This window comes from Notechis scutatus, chromosome 3 (genome assembly GCF_049901735.1).
Source record: "Notechis scutatus isolate UNSWTSFEM ecotype Mainland chromosome 3, rNotScu1.2, whole genome shotgun sequence".
Classification (NCBI taxonomy): domain Eukaryota; kingdom Metazoa; phylum Chordata; class Lepidosauria; order Squamata; family Elapidae; genus Notechis; species Notechis scutatus.
Genome location: NC_142011.1, coordinates 114,945,087 through 114,960,464, shown reverse-complemented (window position 1 = coordinate 114,960,464; position 15,378 = coordinate 114,945,087). Strand labels below are relative to the sequence as shown.

General features: G+C 44.9%; 1 protein-coding gene across 1 annotated transcript in view; it reads left to right on the top strand.

The window, feature by feature from the left end:
- Positions 1-15,378, top strand: part of ARAP3 (ArfGAP with RhoGAP domain, ankyrin repeat and PH domain 3) — a 178,058-nt gene that overhangs the window by 151,803 nt on the left and 10,877 nt on the right. The window lies entirely within an intron of this gene.

Genomic DNA, 15,378 nt, shown 5'->3' with positions numbered 1-15,378 from the left:
GTCATTAGTCATGCTCTATTAATAAGATATGCATAATTGATGATGAAGGTAATATGATAGTGATAGCTTGAATATGCTGGTTCATCTCCAGAAAGGAAGTTTGCTGGATAAAGGTTAGGGTTAGGGTTAGAGTTATACTTTTCTTAATGAAACTTTTAATTGCTTTTAAATGTATTTTTAATTGTTGGCAGAAAAGAGAGCCATGGACAGAATGAATCCTAGTCACACATCAACAAATTTCAAGTATGAAAATAAAAGGCTCAGAAATAAATACTTCCCTTTCACCTTACATATATACTTTTTCCTTGTATATATAAATTGTTGCATGTAAATGGACCTCTCTATGAATTCTAACTTGAATGTTTTGCAATGAAATAACCATTTCATATTCTTTTAATCAAAAAATGACCAACTTGACAATTAATCAGAGAGTATGGAAAATTGCAATTTACATTTGTTCCTTTAAATAACAATGTAGTACAAGTTATGCTGGCCCATTAACTAAGTAAATAGGGAGAGCAAAAGAAGGAAGAGGCTAGGAATAGGGGAGGGTAAAGCAGTATGTTCTTAGAGATTGTGTTCAGCTATAAATGATAGGGATGAAGGCAGGGGTGGGATTCTACCATTTCGCACCTATTCTCTAGAACCAATTGCAACATTCTAAGCAGTTCGGAGAACCGGTTGTTAGAAGAAATTATTGGCCTAATCCTGTAAGGAAGGCAGGAAGGAAACATTCTGGTGTTGCTTACAGAAACTGCCTCTCCGTTAACCTTTATTACATTCTTGGCAGGACTAGACTTCCTGTCTCTGGAACTTCTCTGGAGGTTTTTCCCCTTCCTTTGCTGGTACTTTGCTTGTGTGGAGTGACCATTTAAAGTTACAATGGCACTGAAAAAGTGACTTATGACCATTTTTCACACTTACGACTGTTGCAGCATCCCCACAGTCATGAGAGGCCAAGCGAGCAAATGCGTGCCTTGATGTGAGTGATATTGAGTTGGCCACACCCAGCCAATAACATGACCACCAAGCCATGTCCACCCAGTCACATGACCACCAAGCCACACCCACCACCTAAGCCATACCCACAGAACTGGTTGTTAAAATTTTTGAATCCCACCCCTGGATGAAGGACATTATCTAATTACAAAGGATTGCTCCTTATTCATTATAGAACTCATATTGTAACTGTAGATGGATAATAAGGCAATTAATCCTAGAGAGCACGCACATTGCAAGTGGAAAGGGCAAGTAGACAAGAATTAGTCAAGAGAGTTCAGCAGGAATATTCTTAACAAATTTTCTTTCTAAATGGACTGTGGTAATTAGCTATCCTAAGAGCCTGAGAAAAGAAGACTCATAAAACCTTCTACAGGCAGAATCTTAACAATTGAAGATGGAGATCAATAAATACATTGGACTGGACAGTCAGAATTTTCAGGGTTTATAGAGTTCCTGCCTGAAAACAACCTGGTATGAACTGGAAGCAAATCCTCAAAGAAAAGATTAAAGAATTGGAATAGTGAGTGGCAATGAGGTAAATATTTATAGATCAGGAAAAGCTGGCGCTATAACAGGAATTGGAAGACAAAGGAACTCTCCATAATTAAGAATCAAACAAAGGAGCACTTTCAATGGATAATAGTGTCTCACAAAAGCAAGAGATGCAGAATGTGCTCTGTCCCACTGGAATTAAAAAACAGGCTCTTGCAGAAAAGAAATGGCTTTAAGCCTTCAGGGGAAGAAAAAAAAGACTCTGAGGAATAGGAGATAAGACTGGTTTACTGAAGAGCAGAAAAGATATACTGCACTTCACAAGAAAACAAAAAGTTGTAGTAGTTGTGATTTACTGTTGCAAAGAACTGAAAAGTAAATACCAGATAGAGTCACTGACTGGGGTGCTAGGACTGGCAACACTCTGGAGCAGTCCAGCAGGCTTCCTAGAGGCCTCTTAGCAACAGCACACACAGGACAGCTGGTGATATAGGTCTCTATGCCGTTTTTCAATGAGGGCCACCAAAACTGCCATTTGACCAGGTGTAAAGTTTTCACAAAGCCAAAGTGCCCAGCAGCTTTAGAATCATGGGCTTGTTGCAGCACAGTCCCCCTCAGACTGGTAGGAACGTATAATTTAGTGCCAACCAATGCCAGGCCATCTTGCATGGTACACTAATTTGAGTGGGAGAGGAACCAGTCATCACTATTTAATGCTCATTTCAGCTCCTTGCATAAATCACTGGGAAGGTTGAGGTTCGACTTTTCCTGGGCTTTGGTAACCACCGGGGCAGCTAGTTGCTTGGAAGGGATAACTGGATGGATTACTTCTGGCCGAAAACTATTGTACTGGGGCAATCTAGACAAAGCATCTGCCATGAACTTCTTCCCCCCAGGAAGGTAGCGCAAGGAAAAATTAAAACTGTTAAAGTGTTGTGCCCAATGATTTTGCTTGGGTGACAGTTTTCAGGGTGTTTTTAAGGCTTCCAGGTTTTAATGGTCAGTCCACACCTCAAACGGGTATTTTGCCTCTTCGAGGAAATGCCTCCAAGTTAATACGGCCCATTGGACAGTAAATGCTTCCTTCTCCCATATGGCCCATCTCCTTTCGGTTTCAATTAATTTCCTGGAGATGCAAGGTTGTAAGGCTCCAGCGGCATTTGCCTCCAATAGCACAGCCCCCACAGCATGTCACTGGTGTCAGCCTGGATGGGTTTGGCTGCAAACAGCCACTTAAGTTTCTCAAAGGGTTAGGGTTAGGGTTAGGATTGTCCTGCTTGTCATTCCATTGTCCACTCGAGGGAACGGCTAGGCTTCGGCTTAACCTCTCCCTTTGTCTTTAGGAGGTTGGTAATGGGTAACACAATTTTAGCTGGCAGGAATGAATTGTCTATAAAAGTTCACAAAACCCAGGAAGCTTCGCAACTGCTTTCTGGTGTAGGGAGTGCACCCAGACCTTTTCAAGGTCCATTTCTATCCCCTCATGTGATATACAGTAACCCAAATAGTCAATTTTATCCTGGTGAAATTCACACCTTGACAATTTGACAAACAGTTCAGCGGCCCTGAGATTTTTCAGGACTGCATGTACTAACTTCACATGTTCCTCCATAGTTTTGGGGTATATAAGAATGTCATCTAAGTAAACTAGGACCCCCTTGTACAAGTGCTCATGCAGCTCCTCATTGATCAATTGCATGGACACAGCAGGTGCCCCTTGTAATCCAAACAGGAGCACCATGACTGGAAGCAACCCAAAGGGCAATTGAAAGTGGTTTTCTACTCGTCTCCCTCCTTAATGAGGACTCTGTAAAAAGGTTCTCTCAAGTCCTTATTAAAGATTTTTCCTTTGGCCAGATGAGCCATCATGTCCTTCATTAGGGGCAGCGGATAAACGTTCTCCACACAAACTGAGTTAAGCCCTTTATAGTCCACACATAAGCAAAGAGACCCATCCTTTTTCTCACAAAAAACACAGGGGCAGCCACCCATAGCCTAGCAGGTTGGATGAAGCCCCACTTTAGATTCTTGCCAATAAAGGCACACAGCTCCTCCAGCTTTCATGGAGTCATCGAGTAGATCTTTGGCTTAGAAAGTTTTACCTCCTGGAAGATTTCTATGCTGCAGTCTGTGGGGCGATGGGGTGGGAGCACATCTAAGCCCCTCTCGCTGAATGCCTCCCTGAGGTCCCAATATTCTTTGGGGATTTTCTCATCACTGTCTAGGCACTTGTTTTCTGCAGCTCCTAGCTCTCTCACAATCTTGGCTTTGGGTGGGGTTTTGCTTCCCACTCTTCCTGGTTGTGTGGAATGAATTTGTAAAAACTCCTTCCTCCAATTCACATGAGGATTCCATTTTTGGAGCCAGGTTAATTCAAGCAAGAGGGGTCACTCCATTCCAGGGGCTACAATGAAACTCAGTGTCTCTCTGTGATTCCCCATCTAAATTTCCACTGGTTCAGTTACAAAGTAAGCTGGGCCTCCCCCAGCCACTGACCCATCCAGCTGGCAAAATGCTATGGGCACTCTCAGTGTTCTCAGTCTCAGTCTCAGTCTCAGTTTCTCTATCACCTTGGGGCTAATCATGCATCTTGTGCACTGAGTCCAAAAGGGCCAACATCTTCCCATGGGTGCCAAACAAAGGAACCTGCAGCTCTACTGGGATGGTCATGGAGGCCACAGGAGGTCGTCATCGGAGTTGGTCTTGCTCTCCTATGGGATGATCAGAGTTCCCAGTTCCTCCTGGCTATCCCTCTGCCCCTTCAATGCTGTTTCATGGTGCTTTGCTGGCTGCTTCTCAGACTTCCTGCTCCCAGCAGTTGTCAGTTTGGAGTTTAGCTTGTTGAAGCAAAGCTGCTTGGTGCCCCTCCTTCCCACACTTGAAGCATGCCATGAACCTCGGTTTGGCTACTGGCCCGCCTTTGGCAGCTCTCGAGGCCTCTTTAGGAGCAGAGGAGGAAGGCTTGCTCCAGCTACAGCTTCCACAGTGCTGGTCTCTAGTCAGGTCAGTTTCCACCTCAGCTGCCAACACATACCATCGCTGAAGGTCTTGAGGGGCTCCCTAGGAAATGCAGCTCTAATAGATTTCTTTGTTAAGCCCATCTTTGTAACACTCCATCAGGACCTCTGGGGGCCAGCAATGCATGTGGCAGGCCAACTCACAAAACTCCTGGGTGTATTCTTCTACTGACCTCCACCCCTGGTTTATGGTCTTTATCCTGGTCCTAGCCTTGTGTTCGGTAAGGTGGTCCTTGAACGCATGCAGAGCACCATCATAAACTGGTTGTAATTTCTCAGCTGGGGGGCATTATTGTTGTGAAGAGTGACCATCCAATCTGCTGCAGCCCCTTCCAGGGCCATGGTGACACATCTCACTTTGGCTGCCTCCAAAGTAAAGTCTCCCCATACTCTTCAATATGATTCCAGACTTGAGCTAGGAAGAATCCCAGAGCTTTGGGATCCCCTCTGTATTTTATTCCCAGTGGAGGAAACTTTGGAATTCAGCGCCTCTATCTCAGGGTGCTTCGGTGCAAGGATACAAGTTATAAAATACCACTTGTCACAGGCAATAATAATGAATCAAATTCAAGGCCCCAATTGAATGGCAGCATCAGTTTTAGGGATCTGACACTGCAAAACTGTCAAATGTATTCCACGACAGGCCACTTCCCTTGCTGAATGGAGCAGATCCTGGCCTATGCTCGCCAGGTTTCCATGAGGTCCTCAAATCTGTACCAAATATCTTGCATAACGGCATCCATGTTCCTTAACTCTGGGGCCCCCCTCATCATAAAGTGACACCAAACACTCCACAGCACTCCCTGCCAGGTTTGATGTGACAGCATTCACTTGGGAGGGCTCATCAGAGTGCATCACTCCATACAGCTCCAAATAATTCCATAACTGTGTCAAAAACCCACCAACTCTGGGGTTGCCTATGTAGAGGCTCCTGCCACTGCAGGGAGTGCAGGGATTTACTCCAGACCTACCAGAAGGGGAACTGCCCTTGCCACTTGCTGAATGGGTCCTGTCACTCCAGGGGTGGGTTTCTACCGGTTTGCAACAGTTCTATAAAACCGGTTGCTAATGACACCGGTAGTTCTAAGAACTGGTAAAACCGACCCCGCCCCTTGGCCCCGCCCCTCTCTGCCACTCCTACGGGCCAAAAACCAGTTTTTATTACTGCGCATGTGCAAAAATCCCTTCCTCATTCTCCCCCGCCCGCCCCTCCCTTCGCTGCCCTGGCCCCTCCCCCTGTCCGCTCTCCAAATTAAAAAAACTCATTTTTTTAAAAAACCAAGTTTTTTTACTGCGCAACACGAAAATCCCTTCCGCATTCTCCTCCACCCACCCCTCCCTTCGATGCCCGGCCCCCACCCCTATCTGCCGCTCCAAAGTTTTAAAAAAATAGTTTTTTAAAAAAATGGGTTTTTTTACTGCGCACGCGCAAAAATCCCTTTCTCATTCTCCCCCACCCTCCCCGCCCCGCCCCACTTATATTACATGTGCGCTAATCGTCCTCGCCCAGGCGGCCTGCCTTGCCCTTCCTGCCTCCCACTGCCACTGCTAGCCGTCCTCGCCTGTCCGGACTGCCTACCCCGCCGCCAGCCTCCGAAGACGCGGATTGGTAAGTACGATCTTCCAACCTGGTCGTCTACCTGCCGCTGCCAGTCCCGGTCACCCGCCCCCATCTTCCCTCGCCTGCGACTCCCAGGCCCGGCGCCACTGCCTCGCCCGCCACAGCCCAAGGGTTGCTGCCTTGCCTTCCCACCACCAGTTGTTAGTGAGGAGGCAAAGCAGCAGCTCCTGCTGGCAATTGGCCACTAAGCGAGCACCTGGTCATTAAGTGAGGATCACTTAAATTTGGGTTGCCAGCCACATGGCCACCCGCCTCCAGCCACATGACCACACCCACCCCAGTCACATGGCCATGTAGCCACACCCACCCCATTCACATGGCCATGTAGCCACGCCCACCCGTCACATGACCACCAAGCCACACCCACAAATTATGCCACGCCCACAGAACCGGTTGTTAAGAAATTTGAGTCCCACCCCTGCTTCACTCCAGTTAGGCTTGACACTGTTGACTGCAGCACAGGAGGGGACGGGGTAGCCAGCAGCTTGGCAGCCCCATTCCAGCTCTCGTTGCCGCTGACTTCTGTGAGGTAGAGCCCTGGACCTCTAGCCTGCCAAACCTGTCTCTGAGCTGTTCTATTGAGGTTGCGATCAGGAACCTCCATTCCATCAGCTCTTCCCACTTAGCTGCTCTCCTGGCTTTCCACTTGCTTTCTCACATCACCGTAACTCCAGGAGGAACCAATGGATACTCTGCATCTGCTGCCTTCCCCATGCTTGCCGGCTGCCCTTTTTTCCTAGGGCAAGGGACTTCTGACATTGCCTTTCCTCCATGTACCAGCGGGCACTCCAAGTTCTCAGCCACCTGCTTAGGGTGTGTGCGGATCGGCTGGCCCCCAGGGCCCACTTGTGCTACCATAACGCACCTCCCAGAGAGGGCTTCTCCCAACTTTGCCATGCCATCTGCCTTATCAGCTGCCAACATCTCAATATCACGGCTCTCCTGGAGAGGTCCAGGTACACTGCAGTAAATACAAGAGCTGGTTTAATGTCAGCTGTCCAGATATCAAATCCAAAAAGAGAATTCCTGTGACATTTATGTTTCCCAAAAGTAAAGCTTTATTGAATACACTACATTAGCCCAGAAGAAGCAAAACCAGCTCTGGGTTTCCCATGCAAAAGCCCACATAGTTAAACTTGCTTTTTCCCTTTGGCCATCTCCCTCAATTAATTGTGTTGTCCAACGATACCCCGATACCCGCTTCTTTTGTTATGAGAACAGCCTAGATCATTCAAATACCTGCACAGTGTGACCTTGGGGGCAGGGTCTCACAATCAGATGGAATTTTTGCATTCCATTCTCACACTGACATTCCATCCACCCCCTCCCAATTGTTGTCAAGCTGAGAGTAAAGAAGTAACTAGGTGAAAGAGTGAATCACTCTTGACATGTTGTTGAATATTTAAAAAAACAAAATTTATCAAGATCACAGAAAAACAGAAATGATTAATGGACCCAAAATAATTAGTAAGCTATAAAAAGGTCAAAATTGGGGAAGTGCCTGGACAAGATGCTTTACCAGTCTCTGATTAAAAACGTTTTTGAAGATGTACTGTTACAAACATTGCAAACTCTACAGACTGGAAAGATACAAGAGAAATATATAGAGGACCATATAGCATTAATACCTAAAGAATCATAGCCCTGGAAGGCATCTTGGAAATCTTCTGCTTATATTTCATCCTGGGGAAATGGTTGAAAACCTCCAGTGATGAAGCACCTACAACTTCAAGAGGCAAGCTGTTCCACTGATTAATTGTTCTCAATGTCAGAAAATTTCTCATTAGTTTCAGGTTGGATCTCTTTAACAAATCTCAACCCATTGCTTATTGTCATGCCCTCAGGTGCTTTGGACATTAAGTCAACTCCCTCTTCTCTGTTGACAGCCCCTCAAATATTGGAAGACTGCTATCATGTTGCCCTTACTCAGGGGTGGGATTCAAATTTTTTAACAACCAGTTATGTGGGCATGGTTTGGTAGGCATGGCTTATTGGCCATGCGACTGGGTGGGTGTGGCTAAGTAGGCATGGCTAGGTAGTTATATGACTAGGTGGACATGGCCAATTTAGCAGTCCATTTTGCCTTTGTCCTTCCTAAGCTGAACTTGTTGAACCCAAGGCATCTTTTTTTTTTTTTTTTTGTCAAGCGATTATAAGATAACAGGTAAAAGTATAAACAGAATACATGAAATGGATACATATAAGAAAAATAAAAATAAACAATGGGACAGGGATGGTAGGCACGTTGGTGCGCTTATGCACACCCCCTACAGACCTCTTAGGAAAGGGGTGAGGTCAATAGTAGACAGTCTAAGGTTAAAGTTTTTGGGGTTTGGGGAAGAAACTACAGAGTCGGGTAGAGTATTCCAGACATTGACCACTCTATTGCTGAAGTCGTATTTCCTGCAATCAAGTTTGGTGCAGTTTACCTTGCGTTTGTATCTATTGTGTGCTCTTGTATTGTTATGGTTGAAGCTGAAGTATTCATTGACAGGTAGGACATTGCAATGTATGATTTTATATACTATACTTAGATCAGACCAAAGGCGGCGTAGTTCTAGGTTTTCTAGGTCTAGAATTTCAAGTCTGGTGGCATAAGGTATTCTACAACGAGTGGAGGATTTAATAAGTATTTAATAAGACCCTCCCCAAGGGAAAAAGAGCACAGACTTTCTTGCTACTTGCCTAACTTCATTACAACAGCAGCTTCAGGCTCCTTTAAAAAAGGCCATTAAAAAAAGAATAAAACAAACAGGATTTCCTTCAAAATAACTCCTGATCATATGTTTCAGAAGACCACACAATAAACCAGACTGAGAACTGCACTAATTAAGACTGTAACTAAAAACCCCAAGATTTGGGAAAGAGATCCACTCTAAAATCTATTAGCATTGCATTTTTCTGAATGCACTATATACCTTTATTTTATGTATTGTAAATTGATTTCTGATGAATTTAACTCATGGAGTGACCTTTTGTTACTACTTCCAGCAATATTAATTTGCATTTCTTACTTTATTTAAAACGAACAGATTTTAAATTACAGTATATAAAACCCCATTGAGATTGTCTGTAGGCAAACACAAACCCCACGGATTTGCTCTCTCTCACACACATATAATATAAATATTATATATAAAGTAAATGTTACAGGCAATACCTTAATGCTGATTAAATCTAAAAGAGGCCAAATTAGGAGGACTGACCAGAAAGTGACTCCCTGATAATTAAGGACAGGTCTTCTCAAGTTTCATTTAGAACTGGAGGTATGACAGAGAAAGAAAAGAAAAGCTTTTAAGTTAAATAGGCTTACTATGGTAATTACACAGCTAATCAGCTTAGGTCCAGGAACACAGGCAATGAAACAACAACAAAAACACACTCTTCCCCAGCCTTCCCCAGCCTCCTCCAAAGTCAGAGAAGGGACCTTTACAAGCCCCAGTCACTGCCTCCTCCACTTCCACCTCCTTTTCTTCCGAATCCAAAGGAAAAAGCTCCCAGTCCAGAAACGACGCCCCCAGAGCTGGAGAGCTGCACTGTGAAGCAAGTAGGAAGAAAAACCTTGTGACTTTAAACACTCAGGGAGAAATTACCTTCTCTCCCACGTGGCTGCTTCTGAACTAAAGAAGGCTAGCAATTGAGCAGGGAAGCTAGAGTGGGAGAGATCAAATGCCAGCCAGTCGATGTCAGTCCTGGGGATTTAAGCTTTGGGCTTCCCTTTTTCTTCCTTCCTTCCTTTCCAGAGAGTGGCAGGAACTGCGCTTGGTTTGCAGCGTCTGAAATTGATTTTCCCTTTCTGACTTTACCTGCTTCCCAGCCAAGGAATGTTGCCTCTTTTGCTGCCTCCCCACAAAAAACCACTCTCTTTCTTTCTCCTTCCTTCCTTCTCATCTTCCTTCCCTGTTTCCCTGCCTGCCTCCCCATTGGACCTAGGAAGCCTCCCTGGAGCCTCAGGAGCACCAAAATAGGGTGCGGGGTGATGGTGCCAGTCGTCCGTGTCCCCCCCCCGCGCGCCAGAGATGGTATTCAGCAGGTCCTGACCAATTCTGGAGAACCGGTAGCGGAAATTTTGAGTAGTTCGGAGAACTGGCAAATTCCACCTCTGACTGGAAATTTTACAGTATCCTTCCCCTGCCATGCCCACCAAGCCATGCCCACAGAACCGGTAGTAAAAAAAAATTGAATCCTACCACTGCCCCGTCTCCTGTGTTTTTGCCTCCTGGGCCTCAGGGAAGCCTCCTGGGAGGCTGTTTTTGCTCCCAGGAGGCTTCCCTGAGGCCCAGGAGGCCAAAAATGGAGCACGGGGGGGCACGCAGCACTCCCCCTGCACGGCCATTTTGCCTCCTGGACCTCAGGGAATCCTCCTGGGTGAAGCAGTAAGACAGTGAGCATAGCTGATTGTCGGAACAGCTGATTGTCAGGAGGAAAAAGAAAAAGAAATACCTTAAGGAGTGACTGGGTGGGACCATATTATTATTATTAATAATAATATTATATACACAAAAATGACAGTGTACACAGCAAACAAGATAACTATGCTGGGTTTCATATCACAAATCACTAGTCAAACACTTCCCAAGCGTTTGGGACTGCATGATGTATCGGCAGATTATGCGAGCAGATCCCAGTAAGGTGGCCTTCTGCAGCTGACCAATGGTGATTTTGTCAGCGCCAATTGTTTTTAAGTGTTTGCCTAGGTCTTTAGGCACCCAGTGTGCCAAGTACCACTGGAACCACCTGCACTGTTTTATGCCAGAGTCTCTGCAGTTCAATTTTCAAATCCTGATATCTGGTGATTTTTTCAAGTTGTTTCTCGTCGATTCTGCTGTCACCAGGTATGCCAATGTCGACAATCCACACTTTTTTCTTCTCCACAATCATGATATCCGGGGTATTGTGTTCCAAAACTTAGTCTGTATTTGGAAGTCCCAAAGTAGTTTTGCATGCTCATTTTTGACCACTTTCTCAGGCTTATGATCCCACCAGTTCTTTGCCATCGGCAGATGGCAGTTGTGACACAAGTTCCAGTGGACCATCTGAGTGACTGTATTGTGACGTTGTTTGTAGTCAGTCTGAGAGATTGTCTTGCAACAGCTCAGTATGTGATCGATGGTTTCATCTGCTTCTTTGCAGAGTCTGCATTTGGAATCATCAGCAAATTTTTCTATTCTAGCTTTAATTGTATTCCTTCTAATGGCTTGTTCTTGGGCTGCAAGAATCAGGGCTTCTGTCTCTTTCTTCAGTGTTCCGTTGGTCAGCCATAACCAGGTCTTTTCCTTATCTATTTTTCCTTGGATCTTTTCAAGGAACTGTTCATGCAGTGCTTTGTTACACCAGCTGTCAGCCAAGTTTGCATCACTGTTTTCCTGTATTGATTCTTGGTTTGCTGCACTTTGAGCAGCTTCCTATTGTTGACCTCTATCAAAGCTGGTTCAACACATTATTATTATTATTATTATTATTATTATTATTATTATTATTATTATTATTATTATTACCTTTATTGTCAGAGCACAACGTGTACAATGAGATTGGCTGAGCCTCCCTTCATGCACCCTCCCCGCAACACAACTCACAGTGAGGACAGAAGACCCTAACCCAGTCCCAATCTTATTACACTATGTGACCTTGTTGCACAATGCGCTGGCCCCGCAAGTCTGTGTTATTTTCCGTTCAGAAGTCTGACAGCCCATGGGTAGAAACTGTTCTTCAGCCTGTTGGTGCGGCTGGCTATGATTCTATATCTCCTACTTGATGGTAGGAGAGTGAAGAAGTGCTGACCGGGGTGTGAGTTGTCCCTGAGAATTTTCTTCACTCTTCAAAGCAGCGAACCCTGGCAATGTCATCTAGTGGTATCAGAGAACAGCCCATGATGATTTGTGCTGTGCTCACTGTTGAGGTAATTCCCCGTTAGGAGAATGAGTACACACAGGGAGACGTAGTGAGAGTGGTGAAGAATAACACACAACCAGCACACAGATACACTGTATAGTAAAATGTAGGTTTTTACTTCCAGTAAATGGTTAAGCAAAGTCCAACAAACAGTCCAAGTTATACACGGTTATAGCAGTCAGTTTTCAGTCCAGGGATAATCCAATAATAAAGTCCAGTATCAAAAACAGTTCAATAATAGACTCACATCAATCCAAGAATAACGATGATCAGCAACCATTAATAAGGAAATGCAGGAACCAAAAACAGTGACCATCAGAACACCACCCAACTAGAAATTAGCAACACTCTCTGGGAAACCAGGTTTCTGGCTCCATCTTATGGCCATTTGAGGAACCACACCCAATTACAATTTTTAGCATTCCCTTAAAGAGACATATTAAAATGTCTATCCTGGTTTATATATTTCCAACCCAATTGTTAGGTGACTTACATTCCTAACACTCACCACCCTCTATAATGTTTTTCTGTCCGCGGCTGTCAAGTCACCATATCACACTGTAATGCAATATGTGAGGACACTTTCTATTGTGGACCAGTAAAAGAAGGTCATCAGTCGTTGTTCCACTTTATTTTTTCTCAAGACCCTAAGGAAATGGAGTCTCTGTTGGGCCTTTCTGGCCACCTGGGTTGTGTTGATTTTCCAGGTTAGATCTTCGCTGAGGTAGATTCCCAGGAATTTAAAGGAAGAAACTCTCTCCACAAAGCCCCCCTCAATGTAAAGTGGGGTGGGTTCCTCTCTCTTCTTCCGGAAATCTAACACAATCTCCTTTGTCTTGCTGATGTTTAGGTGCAGGTTGTTTTCTAGGCACCATGAGGATAATTTTTGAAGCTCCCCACCTGTAATGAGATCCAATATGGTAGTATCAGCTGCGAACTTAATGACCACAGTGTCAGATCACAGGTCAGATGATACACAGTCATGTGTGTATAGTGAACACAGGTAGCGACTGAGCACACAGCCCTGTGATGAGCCAGTGCTCCCCTTTAGAGAGGTGGATGTGACAGATCCAGTCCTCACTGTTTGTGGTCGGTCCCTCAGAAAGTCTTTGATCCAGTCACAGATGGAAGAGGGAAAATCCAAGTCAGTCAGCTTTCAATAAGGATGCTTGGCAGGATAGTATTGAAGGCCAAGCTGTAGTCAATGAAAAGCATCCTGACATCGTTTCCGGGTTTCTCCAGATGGCTCGCTACAGTATGTAAGGCGGTAGCTATGGCATCATCTGTCAACCTGATACCCCTGTAGGCAAACCGATGTTTGTCAAAATCTGGTGGGAGGCATGTCCTAAGGTGTTGGAGAACCAGTCTTTCAAAGCATTTCATCACTACTGACGTTAACATGATAGTTCTGTTGTCATTTAGACAGTTAACTGCTGTTTTCTTGGAGACTGAACACAGGCCATTTCTAGGAAGATGTTCAAGGTCTTTGTCAGGATCCCTGTTAATTGATCGGCACAAGTCTTTACCACTATCTCCAGCACCCCATCTGGACCTGCAGCTTTACTGGGATTCACAGCCTTCAGTGCAGCTCTCACTTGATATTCGTATAGGGTGAGTGGCTGGGAATCAGAAGGCTGGCATGCAGAGGCTACGGGGTCTGGTCTTTTCACCTCATAGCAGGCAAAGAAGATGTTCAACTCCTCTACCAACGAGGCGTCAGCATTGACTGTGTTCCTCGTGTTGCCCTTATAGTTAGTTGCTGCAGTCCCTGCCACACTTGCTTCAGGTTGTTATCTGCTAGTTGATTCTCCACCTTATATTTGTATTTTTGTTTTGCCACCTTAATGCCTCCTCTAAGGTTTGCCCTGGCCTCTATATATATATATATCCCTGTCCCCTGCCTTAAAGGCAGAATCCCAGGCTCTCAGAAGTGTACCTCGGCAGTCATCCAGGGTTTACAATTTCCATAGATGGGGATGGGGCATGCTGGGGAGAATGCAGTCAGTGATGTCACACATGCGTGCGATGTCACGCATGCATGATAAGGACTAACTGGGCAAGGAGGAGAGGGGTGGGCGTAGAGGGGCGGGGCCAGCCAGGGGCATGATTTGCTGGTTCTCTGAACTGGGCAGAATCGTAACAACTGGTTCTATAGAACCAGTCTGAACCAGTAGAATTCCACCCCTGCCCTTATTCCTTTTAGACTAGACATACCTAGTTTGGTTAGCCCCCAATCTCTTCTTAAAATTATCTAGTGATGGTGTATCTATGACTTCTGGGTGACAAGCCATTCCACTGATTAATTGTTCTTGCTGCCAGGAAATTTCTTCTTAGTTCAGGTTGGATGCCTCTTTGATAAGTGTCCATCCATTACTTCTTGTTCTGCCCTTCTGAATAGATTGGCCCCTTGTTCTCTGTGACAGCTCTTCAAGTATTGGAGGACTGGTATCATGTCACCCCTAGTCCTTCTCTTTATTAGACTAGACATACCTAGTTCATTATATGGTTTAACCTCCAGAGTCATTATTATATACGGTATGTTGCTATTCTCTGCACTCTTTCTATGGTCTCCATATCTTGTTTTGTCATAGTGACCAAAACTGGGCACAGCATTCCAAGTGTGGTATTATACCAAAGCAGTATAAAGTGGTAATTATACTTCATGTGATCTTAATACATCCTCTGTTGATGCAGCCTAGGACTACTTTGGAGTTTATGACACTGCTGGCATACTTAAATGGTTGTCCACTAGACTCCTAGATCCCGCTCACAGTTACTGCTATTAAGCCTGTACATTTATTTTTTCTTCCTTAAGACCTTATTTTTCTCCTCACTGAATTGCATTTTGTTGCTTAGGACCCAGTGTTCAAGACTGTCAAGATTCTTCTGGATCTTCAGCCTCTCTTGGCTATTCCCCTAGTGTGGGGTCATCTGAAAATTTGATGGGTTCCCCTTCTGTCACCTCCTCTAAATTTTTGATGAAGATCAATCAGAATAGAATTGGAAGGGACCTTGGAGGTCTTCTAGTCCAACCCCCTGATCAAGCAGAAGACCCTGTACTGTTTCAGATAGGTGGTTGTCCAGTCTTTTCTTAACAATCTCCAGTGATGAAGCACCCACAACTTCTGAAGGCAAGCTGTTCCACTGGTTAATTGTCCTCACTGTTGGGCAGTTTCTCCTTAATTCCAAGTTGCTTCTCTCCTTGTTTAGTTTCTATCCATTGTTTATTGTCTTGCTTTCTGGTGCTTTGGAAAATAGATTGATCCCTCACATCTTTGTGGCAGCCCCTCAAATATTGGAATACTGTTATTGTATCACCCCTAGTCCTTTTCTCTAGACTGGCCATACCCAAAT